Raw genomic sequence first — 16,309 nt, forward strand, 5'->3', positions numbered from 1 at the left:
TCAGTTCCACTGTCACCTTCAGATATTGGGGACCTCCCCCGGAGCCCACTTACACCCCAATACAGTCCAGATATACAAATATGAATACTTACATACATAACCTTACTAATGCTCATCCAAACGTCAGTAAAGTCATGTTGCTAGTTTCTACCACATCTCGGTAATTTGTTATGCAACAAGTACAGGTAAAATGTTGCATTTTTTCCTTCAGATCAAGCATTCAGCACATTCCTAACTCTCAGTAACAGTCACTTCAAATACTCTTGCTTACTCCAACAAGCCAGTGGTGAAACAAAGCTTGAAGAGCCCAAGGAGATGACTCAGCTAAATCTCACACTTAGTGCTTCTTCAGTAACAGGTGACACTTGATTCATCAGCAAATACACACTGCTACTCACCTGGAAACAGGGGAGGTTTACCTGCAGATTTAATTGCTTCCCTTTATGTACACCAAATTAAAAAAAGAAAAAAAAAAAAAAAAAAAAAAAAAAAAAAAAAAAAAGGTATGATCAGGAAGCTTTTTTTTTCCAAGACTGTCTTCAAATGTCCAGTATGGTAAGATACATGGTCCATAATATAAGTGTTCTGAAAAGCTGTTTCTATATGTCTTGACACATATGAACATACAATCTAATCACTGAATTAGAAATACACCAACTGTGCTACTCACAATCCTATTCTTCATAAGCATTTTATTTTAGTCTTTTGTTTTTTTTTATAAACTCCTTCCCCAAAGTAGAACAGTTCACAGAGGCAGTACTGTAGAGTCAAACAGAGACATAACACCTGAGAAGGACTGAGTAACAGAAATTTCCAACTGACTGTAAAAATAGAAGTCCATCAATGTACTACCAAGGTACAGAAATCCCAGAAGTGATGAAAATGAAAGGCTCATGTTCACATAAGATGGGAGAAATGGTAATACCAGTAATGCAGCCACACCTACAAGCAGCCACCTTTTCACTTAGTGAGACAAAAAGCAAACAGAAACTAGATTTTAAGAAGATGATTCAGTTTATCAGAAGGAGATTCATTAATTTGGTTCTACTAAAATTTCCATGCACCTTCAGAAGAAAAGTATCATGGTGGAGTTAAATGGGCACAAAGATAAGTCTATTTCATGGGGAAATTCAAGAGCTATACGACAAAAAAAACAAGTTTACTATTTTGTTCGTGCTTAGAGTAAGTATTAGACTTGCAGCATTTCTACTGATCATCTGTGCAAGTCACAGACTCCCCGGGGGAAGAAAGCAGCATTACCAGCAGGCACTTCTATTCACTGCCTGGGTCTGTCTCAAGCTCCAAGTAGAAACACTTGTTCTCTCAGCTTCCACCATTTCTTCTTCAGTGCTTATTTTTCAGATCTTTTGTGAAGTTATAACCAGCATCTATCTCTCCAGCAGAAATATTTCAAGTAAGTAAAAGATCACCATCCAGCTACAAATTACGCTTTATGCCTCTTCTCTCCATTATAAGGATCTGTCTTGAATGAAAGAGAACTGTGTATATGAAAAGCAACTCATCTCCACCTTTTTTTGCGTTGCCATTGAGCCCTAAGCACAGTGCTTTATCGTACTCTAACAGTCTTTTATATTCGTTCTATCTTCAGCAGAACACTTGCATCTGCAGTGAAAGGGAACCAGTGCACTGGTAAAGCAAAAGCCATACGTAAAATATAGTATTTCAAATGCCCGACTCTTTTTATCTTTTTGTTAAAAGCTGATGACTGCACAGTCTAAACAGTACCTATTTTCCATAGATAAAGAAGGTGGGTGCAATGGCCTATTTGGTTATGCCATGTGCACACAGGGTCTGATCTACTAGGCTGTCTCCCACAATGATATTGCTTCCTTCACAGACCCAGACATGTCATATGCACCGCAGCCTCCCACAGTCTGCTGCTTTACTTGTACAGTCAAATGAAAGATAAGGTTCAGGTGGGTGGAATGCCAGAGGTGGTTAACTGGTTGCACCACTGAGCTCAGAGAACTGCAATCAAAAGCACCAATTGAAATTGGCCAATAGTCAGCAGCTGCATCTCTGAGGGATCGCTGCCACAGCCAATACTACTCAGTGTCTTTAATAGAGACCCAGATGATAAAAACGGCAAGGCAGTCTTTCAGCATACTGAAGGGTAGAACTGCTACTCAGAGAGACCTTGATAGGGTACAGAAGCAGGCAAGCAAGACTCTCATGAAGTTCAGTAAATGTAAACCCCATTCACCAGTACAAGCTGGGAGTCAGATGGCCAGAATGTAGTCGTGAAGGCCATGTTTATGTTTTGCACCAGTTTAAGTTACATGACTGTAAACGACTGTATTACACATGATTGGAACTGAAGAACAGTTCCCAAAGTACATGGCAAAGTAAGGAAGCATTAGCAAGAAAATGGAACCCATTTTCCCTAACTTGGTAATTTGAAAGAAAAGACCCATGTCGGTCCCCATATAGTGAAAAAGAGATGGGAATGGAAGAACAAATGTCTACTTAGAGCTGTTTTCCTTGTTCTGCTTTTCTACTTTCACAGATTTTAAAGATACTTTGCTTGGAGCCAATATTGTCACCAGAGATGACAGCCTCTCAAGGAGAAAAGCTGCGTGTGGATAACATATAAATTTAAAAACACTTGAGCAGTCATGGCTGCTCACAGAGGTACAGAAAAACAGCAGCCTGACTGAGCAATCAAGAACTCAGGGCTGATTTCTCCCCAGAGGGAAAGGTTTGTGGCCTCAAAACCAAAATGGGAAGACTGGATGAGAGATTACAAAAGAGCTCAGATGTTGCACTGTCGCAATCACAGGCAAACAAAATGCAAACAGTACTTAAGAATCATAACGCATCAAAAACAACAACAAGGGTATTATAATGTCAGACACACACAATAAATAAATAAATAAAAAATAATCAATCAATGTACAGAGTTTCTAAAGCAATGGTGATACGAGGAGGTTTGTTTATTTGGTTGTGATTTTTTCTTTGGTTGACTTTTTTGACAAATCATCCATAGAAAGGAAAACAGAAAAACAAAAAACACAATCAATTACCATGAGAGAACAAGAAAAGTGTGTTTTTCAAAGTCTGCAAGTTACTATACCATTCACACAGGAGTGATAAGTTACTATACTATTCACACAGGAGTGATAAATGTCATTTACCTGGGACAACATGTTGTCATACCCGAGCTATAACACAGTTCTCAGTGATTAGCAAATACAATACTTGAATTCAGCTAAGATGATACAAAAAAAAACAAACCTATGAGTTTAATGACTTTTCCTTACTGATATTTACATTACTTTACAAAAGGACTGTGGCAGTAGCTACATACCTTTTATGTACACTAACAATATGATCTAGACAGACTCATGAGGTTCAATAAAGTACAAAGTCTTTCATCTGGGTCACAGCAACCCCCACTATCCACCCACTACAAGCTGGGGTATATAAGGATAGAGCACAGCCCTGCCAAAAAGGACTTGGGGGCACTGGTGGATGGCAAGCTGGACATGAACTGGCAGTATACTCTCACAGCCCTAAAAGCCAACCGTAACCTAGGCTACATCAAAAGAAGCATGGCCAGCAGGCAGAGGGAGGTGATCCTGCACTTCTAATCTGTGCTGGTGAGGTCTCACCTGCAGTACTGTGGCCAGATGTGGAGTCCTCAGTACAGGAGAGACACAGACCTGTTGGACGACGTCCAGAGGAGGGTCACGAACATGATTCAAGGGTTGGAAAACCTCTCCTATGAGGACAGGCTGAGAGAGCTGGGACTGTTCAGCATGGAGAAAAGAAGGCTCTGGAGAGACCTGAGAGCAGCCTGTCAGTATCTATAGGGGGCTACAAGAAGGAAGGGGACAGGCTCTTTACCAGGGTCTGTTGTAACAAAACAAGGGAAAATGGTTTCAAACTAAATGAGGGAAAAATTAGATTGGACAAAAGGAAGAAGCTTTTCTGATAAGGGTACTGAAGCACAGGCACAGGTTGTCCAGAGAGGTGGTAGATGCCCCATCCCTGGTGACATCCGAGGTCAGGCTGGACAGCGCTCTGAGCTGTAGTTGTAGGTGTGTCCCTGTTCACTGCAGGGGAATTAGACTAGATGATCTTTAAAGCTCCTTACAATTCAAAAGATATAACTAATACAAAAATTTCCCTGAAATGAAGTTCTATGTAACATATAATTAGAAAAACATACAACTCATGTTATCTTTACACCGTAATACTTATTTATGTACACATAAAAGGACAAGAAATAGCTTTATAGCAGAGAAATGAGTCAAAAGCTGTAGGAATTAATGACAGACCATCAAGGCATTTTCATCATTATACCAAGGCCTCCAGCTCAAGCCCTAATGTAAGTTATACTGGACTTGGTTTAATGCAAAGATTGCTTACTTTAGTTGAAATTCAGTAGATAAGATTCAGCTTATCTACCAGCCTAGACACGTGATTTCTTGAAGTAAAGTTCCTTGAAAATAAATTCAGAGAAAAAAACAAAAGCTCTGATAACACCTGTGCAATATTAGAGGTAAACACAGTTACTAGAGGAGACATGGCTCAAGGTAAACTTCTCCTTGTATTATCAACAGCCAGCCTATGGCTGAGTCACAATATGCTTTTAGATTGCTTTCTGCTCAACCATTCTACACTTCAAGAAAGATACAAATGCAAAACATACAGATTAAACCCTTATAGCTGTATCTACAGGCAGATAAATATATAAACATGCATGTATATCAGGATTTGTAAGTATTGTGTTTCATAGAAAGAAGGAGGAAAAAGGGGAAAACTGAGTTTCACTTCTTATTCATAAGACCAGGGTGCAGACAGACTCCAGCTCTACAAACCACATTGCTGCTGGTTTTTCCAAAGGTTTTTCTTGCACATAGCCCACAGCAAATCACATTACATTAATGTGCAAAATCTATGTTAATGCACTATTTGGCTGGCTGTTTCAAGTGCACAGACGTCATGAAGTTAAAAGACTGCATTTCCCTCAGCAACTGTTACTTAGTAACCCCCAGCACATAAATAGAATTTTACATGACTGCATGTGTGTTGGGAAGGCTAAAATTTATGCCTCAATTCTACAGGAGAGCCAGAACCAAAAAAGTCATGCAGGGAACTGTAAATAACACTCTCACTGGCTACGTTCAGCTGCTTCTCTGGGTAGGGAGTTTAAAGGGAGAGAGAAAACCTGTACATAAGCAGAGAGGTACTTCCACTGCCATACCCTTTCTGGTATGTCATCACAAAATAGGGACACAGACAACTTCAAAGAAGGTAGACCTCAGACAGATTTTTCTGCTATTGCTCATCAATTGTGCATTGCAAACTTCAGACACAAGCCAAACAGAGACTACACAAAGCTCTCGACCTTCTCCCCTAGAGGTAGTATAATCTACTGGCTATATATCTTCCAGCTAGGACTGGTAGTATAAAATCCACAGTCAAAACAAAATGCTACCAAAAGCAAAATAAAAATAATAATAATAATAATAAAAAATAAAAAGAGACAAGAATTCATCAACTCTAAATCTAAAGACATTAATAGCTACTTTGTACTAACTTATATCTTTGAGCGATATGCAGTCTGCTTGTGAATTTGCTGACAAGAGCATCCAAACTACCAACACCAGACTGTAGAATCTCTTTGGATCAACGGACAGCCTTTTCAGAAAGCCTGCTGGAAGTATCTAGGAATTGTTTTTATTCAACTCCACATCACTGCAGAAGAACACACCACTAGTCTGCTTTGTCCAGTCCCTTGCCTCTAGCTCCCAAAAGTTTCATCCTTCTATAATGTATTTTTCTTTTCTAAATTGTCTTGACTTACAAGCATTTGATTGAGTTACACATATTGCATTTCACAAATATATTCACATGGAGAGGTTACGTGTATAATTGCAGTATTACATTCAGTAGAAGCATTCTGATAAGCAAATAACTGTCACTTACATTTCTGTTAGCAAGCTTATAACCCATTACAAGAAGTCTGACGTATTCTCTCAACTACAGCATTCAAACAAACATTTCCTATTTCATCCAAAGAATTAAAAGTCTTCGGATTTTTAATAGATCCTCAAAAGGAATTTTAGAAACCATAGCCAAACCAAGTATTGTCTTACTGGATCTCCCCCCTGCAATTTTTCTGCTGTAACAGGTAACTCAATACAAATTCTCATGGCAAAATCCTGAAGAATCAGTGCTTCAAAACATGGGTTGCTACTTAGAAATTTTTCTGCTGCAATCATACCTCAATAAAATCCAACAGCTAGGAACCATTTTGAGATCTGAATTAACCCAACTGAAGACTGACTACACCAGACACTCCAAGATGTCCCTACAGACATGATTTTCTTAAAGCCCTAAGACCCAGTTTGGCAGCACACCAGCTGAATTGAAATCTGCACAGGAGACTTGGCCAAGTCTCATTCGGTGATTGGGGCAATTAGCAGGCCATCTGGTTCTCTGCACGGAAGAAAGCAGCTCTGCACCTGCTTCATCAGCCCATAGTCTGTAGCCTAATTGATTCAAGCAAGCTGATCAGGGCAAAACCAGAACAACTTGTCTACTGCTGAGACCAGCGCTCAGAAGCTGGGATTGAAGCCAAACCCTGCTCCTGGTGCAGCCATCTCCCTCATGGGCTCCATATTCAGAATGTCTCTAGTTTCAATATACAGCAAGCAGCAAGACTGAATTGCAAAGTAACCAAATACACTAAATTTAATTGATTTGAAGAACATTTTAAGCACTGTAAGCATCCAAGTTACCACAAATCTTTTATTCTACCACAGTCCAGTGACTCAAGAGCTGCAACATCATTACAAATTAACTGCATTCTACTATCACTCTCTCTGCACAATCCCAGAGTAGAATTTGATGCCTGAAAAAACTGAGCATCCCTCCTCAACGACAGTGATAGCGCTTGTTTCCATGGCTGGTCAAGCTCTTGCTGTTGAACATGACTGCCAGGATGCCTACACAATCTCCTGGGAGGGTATTAGAGCACAGAGCTCCTGAAACTCTCAGGGCATCCACTGGTAGGGACCTCTAGCCTCCTTTCCCTTGATCTCTGTAAAACTTTCAGTGTAAGATATTTTATCTATCTTTGTAAGGCCCGTATAACATAGTATAATAGAATAATCATAAAATAATAATAAGTAACAGGAAAAAATGCCAGAGAAAAGAAGGTTTTAACAGACAGAGAAGTGCACTGAAGAAATTCCAGAATGGAGTTATGTTCCCTCTCCTTCCAGGAGGGCTGCAGAACAGGATAACAAAATGCATTAAGGCTTAAAAAAGAGGAAAAAGTGTTAAAGCTTAATTGTAAATAAATATTTCACCTATTTTCTCTAGTTACCAGTACCCTCATTCATAAGAAATTTTCTGAAGGAAATATGAAGAATTACATGTTCTTGAAACATTGAATCTGCAAGAATCTTAAAGCAAAATGTTACAATTCCATGTTTTCAGTACCTACAAATCAATGTAGCTTCATTTAAATCACATGTGAATAAAACAGATTACTCTGATTCAGATCTATGTCAACTAAAATACATTACATACATTTTTTGATGGCATATTTGCTTTTGAAAGAAGCTGTAGATTAGCACTGTATCATAGGAGAGGGCCTCTTCCTACCAGCAAATAACCTACCTGCTGCACAAGGCAAATTATTTCTTTCAGCATAAAAAAACCCCCTGAGTTTTAGTCTTCATTATGCACAGCTTTTGACCTAGAATCTCATCCCATGTGACTGAGCTCCAGAAATAACATCAATCCTCCTAAACATGCTGACTTTTATGCATAGCAGTAAACACAAGACAAAACAACTGTTACTTTACATAGCGAGCCTCACCTATTGTGAGCTCTGAAGCCTTTAAATGAATACTAAGATATACTGATATATTCAATTATTACATATTTAAGATACTAAATATGTTGCTAAATATTTAACAAATAGATAGCAGTAGCAAATATTGAAACAAGTTTTATGAGATATTAGCATTCCTCATTCCTTACAGTCCCTACGTTGAGGTTCCGATTCAGTTCCATACTCACCATCCTTCATCTGCCAAGTCTCATAAAAACAAATGGGATTTCAGATGGATGAGAAAAAGGAAAAATAAAGCATTTACAGGCTTTCTCATTGTGAACCATAAGGCAACTTTCTTCTGCAGAAGAAAGCCCTGGCTCAACATTAAGAGACAATGTAGCCTGTAGTTCACGAGGAAGGTCAGAACAGGAAGAAAACTCCCTTGGAGTAAGCCTGCTCATCTCACCTCTTCAAGCTATGGCAATGAGCATGCTGCTTATATCCCCAAGTGGCTGCAAAGTAAATATATTCAAAAATACACTCGCTGATTTTTTTGGCTGGAAAATAACTTTTCAAGTGTACAGGTATTGTTCTAGAGGTGCAAATTTTCCCTTCCATGGTGTTCCCACCTTCCCAATAAGACTGACTGTCTGTTGGCTGGTTTTTTTTTTTCCCCATTGTTTCTAGCTGTGCTACTGTACTGTTAATGATTAATTAGTACTTGTAATGCCACAGGAAATCAAAACATGAATCTGAATTTAGACCATGTCAGTGATGGAGATGCTAGCAGGAAATAGCGTGCTAAAAGATACAGTGGGTGTCAGGAGTACGGGGATGGAGAAGAGAGAGGAGGAAGAAAGGAGGTGAAGGACTAGGAAAATGTGCTAGACATTTAGTAAGTCAGTTATGACCACAAAACCATAAATCTCTCAGATTTCAAAGTAACAGACACAGATGGTATCTTCTAACCAAGACGTTGCCAGTACGTTGGGATTTCCATGACTCATGTGAAAACCTCAGCACTACCAGTCAGTGAATCCAGCCATGAAGCTCTTACACGGAATGGTATTTACTTAGGACCCCAAAATTGCGTCATTTTTTTCATTCTTCTCTTTTTGCTAATAAGTATCTTGTTTAAATCTCACTTGTGAGAGACTTAGTACAGTTTCTTGCTCTGGGTTCTTTTCTGCTGCATGGAGTTCACAAGCGAGCTTCTACACCTCACTATATTCAGCACAACATATCCTACAATTCTATTTACAGGTGAGTTTGGCAACACCAACCTGAAAGTCACCCTGTAGTACTGTGGGGAAAAAAAAGAAAGCCACGTAATTTCCATTACTGTCTCTTCTTGATCATAACAGGTGTTCAGCAGTCCCCCTACTTATCCAATGTAAATGGTACATACCGTGTGGCTTTTAGTTCGTGCAAAATTGTTATGGCCACATACACGGGATGATGCACTGAAAGATCAGATTGTTTTTCAAGTTAACCTTATCACACTAATCAAGAACGAAGCCGTATTACTTTCCGTAGTGCTTTTTCAATTTCCTCTTTCGCAATACTTTTTCCTCCAGCAAATACTACTAAACTATTTCTGTCATCTTAGAGCTGAGGTCATAGGAAAGTAACCTAAAACCAAAAAAACATTCCAAGAGGTCTTCACTCAAAGTGGAAAATAAGTTTTTGAACTGCAGCTGCAAACAAGTTATATTTATTCAGTGTATGAGCGACTGTAATTGCATTAGAAATTGCTTTTTGTCATTCATCTACAGCTTCTGAAGAGAAAAGAGAAGGCACTATTAAAGTGACACTTTGTAAAAAACACCTTGTATCCCCTTCCTTCTGATGTCCATTTCCGCTGATTTTACAAGTAAAGACACCTCGCTTAGCAATGCAGAGTTCCTCTTTTCTCATGGCAGAATATTTAGCATCAGATTTTAGCAGTGCTTCTGTTTTGACTTTGTACTGATGCATGGTGTAAAACTGTATCTACTGACAAGTTTCACTGACTCAACTTCACAGTCAATTACACTATCAGAAATACAAGCCCAGGTGAAACAGAGAAGCCAGATAAAACATGGCTCCAACATGCTCCTTTCCAGTTGATGTCCAGGAACATCAGAGAACAGGAGTTTCATTAGGGGAATAAGATGAAGACAGATTTCACAACACATTTTTAGTGGGGTTTAGTACTTCAAAAAGCATCACAAGGAAGATATTTAATGATTGTTTATGAGGGTAAATAGTGATAGGACAAGGGGGAATGGTTTTAAACTGAGATGGAGGAGGTTTAGGTTAGATATGTGGCTCTGCAGCCTGGTCTGGTGGGCAATCCTGCACACAGCAGGGGGGTTGACAATAGATGGTCATTGTGGTCCTTTTCAACCCAGGCCACTCTATGACTCTATGTGCTAGTCACAGAAATGGGAGATTCTGCTGTGGTTTGGTTCCACAAGTGAAGCTCAGCAATTCTGCTCTAACAGGAAAATGCTCCTCACTCTGCCTGATGTTACAGACATAACTGTATTTGAAGGTAATACATTATTGCACAATATATATATATGTTAATATATATATTTAATGTATAATCTTATCACATATAACGACTGGAAATGCTGATTTGTTTCTTTGACCTATCTTATCCAGTTTCAGAAAAGCTGATAAAACTTCTTGCCACACAATAGCACACTGATCTACAAACCACCTGAAAGTAGAAACACACTTCAGACTTTCTCAAGATTATAAACAAGTTCATCTTCATTTTTCTGGTGTGAAGTTGCAAGAGCAATGAACACCACCTTCTTTCTCAGGCTGCATTAAGGGCTGACTCTAACCACAGAAGCCAGTTCAGCAGCCAGCCCAGCTCACAGGGAGGTCACAAAGAACAGGAGGGCATCACAGCCCTGTCCTTCCAGCTCCTTGCTAATTTAAGTGGTGCTACTGTTACACTCATTTGACATTTATGTAGTTCTGTATCAAAGTTAGCAAGAAACAGACATGAAGGAAACTGTAGGAAACTATACCACAGCAGCTTGGCTTATGACACACAAGCCTTTTAAAAGGTCTTCCATCTTCTGCTAGTCAGTTCTGTAGGCTGGGCTGGAGCATAAAGCCTACGACCCTTCCTCCTCCCCAGCCAAAACCACAGTGACAGTACCTCTTCCTTTTACACCCCTACAAGTTCAAACAGCTCCAGTCTTAAATCAAGAAACATTAGTACTTAGCAGTTGCGTGCACAACAGAAAAACATGCTTACAGTGTACTCGATATAAACTGTACCAACATATTTACTCACTATTTCATTGTAATGCAGATCTAGGGGAATTTTTTCAAATGTCACAATTCATTCAAATCCTTCAATATGTTCAATAGGTGCTGTGATGCTGACCAGAACTTGTTCTTCACTCACATTTGCTATGTCTGTATGGCATACAGACTCTTGCTTGTTGCTCCCAAAAACACACAGCTAATGGTGGTGATTATGATGAAGAACAGTGTTTTGTGGCTGAGAATTTGTTCTATCAAAGAGTGTACTTCTTGTATGCGTTGTATGGAAATACATAGTAGGCATTACTTTTGGAGCAGCCTACGTATTTAAACACATGACTTCAATTTGGACACCTAAATTGGTCCCTCTATAGTAGAGCAACTTGCCTGTTTAAACATTGAATGGGCATCAATACCATACTGAACAATGGTCTTCAGGTTAATGTTTGATGAAAGATGTCATAGCCTGGCATTCTCAGACGCTTCAAACAGCACTGTCCTCTCTGTACCTCTGTGATATCATCTCACTGTCTGAAGCACATCAGTGCCTGAAGGCCCCACTCAAGGTCTCAAAGCACTGCCATTAATACAGAATGGCACTGCATCCATCCCAGCAAGCAGTCTAGTTAGTCAGTATGAAGGTTAGGAAATGAAACAGGAGGATAAAGCCAACATAAAGGAATTTGCTCAGGGCCAAATCTCAGTTGATGATAGAATCTGAAGAAAGCAGACATCCGTCAAATTGAACCAGTCTTGCTTAACCCAGCTTTACAGAACCGTCCTTCACTCCATAGAAGGGGATTGCCTTTTCTTAAAGCAACCTTTCCTTGTACCAGACACTGGTTTGACCAGATGCTGGTGGTTCAAGAGAATTTTTACAACATGCAACCTGTAAAACTGGTTGGTGAAAACTCTTATTTTTCTCACTCTCACTCTATTCTTCCTTTACCTTCAGAAATGTATTGAGACTTGGGAGGGAGTATTTGAATACATACATCAAATTACAAAGAGGAATATACCACTAGAGCTCCCGTTCTCTTTGTTTTACAGCAGAAGGTAAAACTGAGAGAAAAAAACAAAAACAAAAACAGGAAAATAAGAATAGATCAGTCCTGTACAACTTTGCTAGAGGAAAATGGAAAGGGAATAAGCTTTTTTTTTTTTCTTCTTTCTTTTTTGTGTTCTAATAATATTTAATTTAAACATATTATAATCCAATATAATGTATGATTTCTGCTTTAAAAAGGAAAAGCACATCCCAGGCTTCATAACTTACATAATCTGTATATCAAGTATCTTTCAGCCACGTGTATTCAAAAATAAATCTTTATCTCATAAAAATAACACTTCAGTGCAATTAACAAAACAAATTACTTCATCTGTGGCTTTTTTTTTTTTCTTTTTTTTTTTCTTCTTCTTTCCTGGTACTTTATCATGCATACCAAGAGGAAGCACCTGGTGTAAAAAACAAAGCAAATACTTAAGAAAAAAACCCAACAACAACAGCAAACCAACAAAAACCAAACCAACGCACAAGTATCCACGCAGATGTATGGTGTAGGTCTTCAAGCATTCTTAGCAGCCTGAGGTAGGGCATAAGTGGAGCTCAGCGTGAAAACCTTTTTGTTTGCTGATTGTAGAGTGTCTATGAGGTGAAATGTATAACTACTGTACTGAGTCAGCCTGCTTTAGAACTTCACCTGTCTCTTATCAGGGAGAGACAGAAAACTTTCTGTCGGTATCATGAGGAGTAAGGCTGCAGAAGGTACAAGATCTCCGAACATTAGCAAGACAAGTAGCAGTAGGAAAAAGAGGAAGAATCTGTTCAGAATCAGAGTAGAAACTATTGACTTATAGATACATGCTCTACCTAAATGTAACAATGTAGCTTGAACTTCTCCTGCGGAGTTGACTTAAACACTGAGCACTAGTTAGTTTGTTACAATTAACAAATGTATCTCTTCAAAACATAGTACAAAATCAAAGTAACACGAAAGTCTATACTTGCTACCCAGAAAGATTTGGTCACTGTTAGCAGATCGCTTATGTAGCTTGAAAAAAGTATTAGCCGTAGGCTGAGTGCTTTATCATCACTACATCTGTTTTCATTTTCAGTCTGTGAAAAATCAGTATACTGCAGCTAATTTTCCCAAAGTTCCCCAGAGCTCAACATCACAGACAGCAACTGGTTTTGGTTCCTCAGTGTTATTCACAGCACATCAAGGACATGAAACAGGTAGATGATCCAGCATTTCCAGTAATGTTCCAGGTGTACACGATCTTGAGCAATCTATTTACATGGCAGGGCAGTGACTTTTAGTCCTTCATAGAATCATAGAATTACCCAGGTTGGAAAAGACCTTGAAGATCATCAAGTCCAACCACAGCCTAACCATAGTGCCCTAACTCTAACAACCCTCTGCTAAACCATATCCCTGAGCACCACATCCAAACAAGCTTACTTTCCAGCTGTTCACTGTACTATGTGGCACACAGTACAGAGAAATCATGCTCTGTCATCTTGCTCATTAGGGTAGCTGTTGTTGACAATGACCAAAAAACTTCTTCCCATCGGCCTAAACAATCAGCACTGAAGGTAAGAGCCAGTTCTGATGAGTACCAAAAAGGTTCAGATATTTAGGGACGGTCATATACGAGCTGAACAGAACTCTCTAAGTGAAATACGCAAAATAAGCAGCGGCAGGGAACTGTTCTAATGCAATACTTAAAGGCAGGTTTGGTCATTAAGAAAGAACACGTGTCTCTTTGTACTGCCAAATTAATACGCACCAATTACAACTCAGAACAAAGATCAATAAAATTTTGGTCACCTACTCTATTTATTTCCACATTTACCCCTCAGAGAATTTAAAGAAATTCAGGGCATAGAGGACAGATCACTATTTTTTGTTTTGTTGTTCCCAGATATATTTCTGTAAATTTAAGCCAAGTATTACTACTAAGAGCAATATTAAACAGTATCAATATTTACACATTTGGCAGTGCACACAGTTGACCACATAGTCTAAAACCATCTGAGGTAGAAGAAATGAGACAAATTTCTGAGATGGGAAGCCATCTTGTCACGTTTTGCAGATTTCCCTATTTGAAAACATCAGAGTTTCATTTGATGAAATAACTGCCTTCTGATTCTCCACTTTTTGTCATCAAATACCTACATTTACTGAAAGTAAAACAAAGCTTGATGCCAACTCAAACAAACAACAGCAGCACAACAAAACCACAGCAATTGCTGTGCTGTAGGACATTTAATGTACAACCAAGAGTTACAGTTTAGTAGCAGCATCTTTAATGTCACTATACATTAAATAGCCATCTAGCTAACTGGACTAGCTGTTGAGGAACCAGTACAGCATTTGTGCAGCAAAACTGATTATCATGGGTTCAAATCAGCTGCCTAAGATGATACTCTTTGGCACTACATTTTTGGGCATGAAAACAGCCTAGAGTTACAAGCGATAAATTTTACAAAGAGCTTTCATGAGCTGTTAGCCTTCTGCATTGAAGTTCTACTGCTAGGAGCAGAGAGAGGCAGATCAGTGTTTCCACTGCAGCCTCTACAAGCCTCCAGCAATTGCTTCTCATGTGATACCACAAGACCGGTGGGAAAACAGTTCTAATTTACAGCTGTATTGAACGAAGATGAGAGACTTCAGCTTAAAAGGATAAAAACAACAACAACAAACAACAATGTATAGTACAAACAGTTATTATTGTTGGTAGGAATGACACTATTGCCTTTACAAACCCAATCAAAATTGATTGGCTACACAGAATACATAGTAGCAGCTCAGCCATGTATTTACTGATTTAAAATATATGGTTTTATCATTTCTTGCAACATTATTGCTGTCTTCACTGAGTAAAGGGAGATCTTGATCAGGCATTATCCATTTTAATTTTTAGGGGGCTGTTTTATTTTTGAACTCAGAAAGGATGAGTGATAGGCAGAATCTACAGAATTAATCTACAGAAGACTACAGAATTAAGTTTCCATTTAAAACATTTCTGGTAAATGAATGTTATTTTTATTTCAGGATCAACTACTCTCCATGGCCTCATAAGGAAAAAGAAGAAGATGTGTAAGACATACGACCTCAAAGTGTAAAAATTGCTTTGCCATATTTTTCTGACCAGATTTTGTGCTCAAAGAGCCAAGCAGAGGCACATAGAGTGTGATGAGCAATTGTGTGCCATGTACTAGGATGCATACCTGCCACACCTGCACACTTGGTCAGAAAGAATCAAAATATTTGGTTAAATATGTATGTTAGGTCCATGTGACATTGCTGGAACTGCACCAGGCTATTTTCTAGAGGGGAAGTAACAAAAAAACATTAAGAAGAAGAACACAACTTGGGAGTCATAATATTTGTACTGAAACCGAAACCATTTTGTAAAATACTGCATAAATATGAAACATAAACGTATGTCACCAGTTGTCCTCTCTTCCTGCTGTAATCCCTCCAGTGTGCTTATGTAAAAGGAGTCAGAGAAATAGCAGCTCTATGAATTCTAGTCTGCATACACTATTTAGACATAGCTGCTTATCTGTACCACAGCAATGAGAAATACCTGCAGATCTGTTTACATCATCTGTCCGATGCAGAGAGCAAGTACTTCACACACAGAGTATGAACTGTTATTTTTGGGTGGGGACAGGTGGAGAGAATTCAGCAATAGCTAGGAACAAGAAGCAACTTTTTAATGCATCTTTTTTTTTTTTTTTTTAAGATATGTTCTCCTCCTGCACAATGCAGAAACACAAATAAGATATCACAAGACAAATAGAATACCACACAACATGTAAAATACAGAGTGCCAGCAGAGGCACAGAAAGCAAATGCTAGCTTTAATGAACATTCTGATGATCCCCATCATTCTACTGGTAGAGATCTTTAAAGCTGTACATACTGAGACTGACAACCCTTTTCCATTAGAATTCCCTTATTTTATATGTTTCTAAACAGTTTCCTCCTCATGGATAAAGCAAATGGCTCCCAGAATGGAAAGCTGTCAACAAGTAAAACATTAATCACCTCCTTCTCTCTTTAAAAATTTCTGCAATTTCCTGCTTCTAAGGCTGAATGTATCCATTTCCACCACAATGAGAAGTGCTTTATAAGCTATGGATCTGAAGCAAACAAAAACATGGTATCCCTCATTAAATCCTCTGCAGCAAAACCCTGCTTTGGCTATATT

The 16,309-nt window shown here is 38.8% G+C and overlaps 1 protein-coding gene across 2 annotated transcripts in view; it reads right to left on the reverse strand.

Moving 5' to 3' along the window:
- The window catches only part of MBP (myelin basic protein), a 102,786-nt gene that overhangs the window by 63,057 nt on the left and 23,420 nt on the right, over window positions 1-16,309 (reverse strand). The window lies entirely within an intron of this gene.

Source organism: Excalfactoria chinensis, chromosome 2 (assembly GCF_039878825.1).
Source record: "Excalfactoria chinensis isolate bCotChi1 chromosome 2, bCotChi1.hap2, whole genome shotgun sequence".
In the NCBI taxonomy this organism is placed as follows: Eukaryota; Metazoa; Chordata; class Aves; order Galliformes; family Phasianidae; genus Excalfactoria; species Excalfactoria chinensis.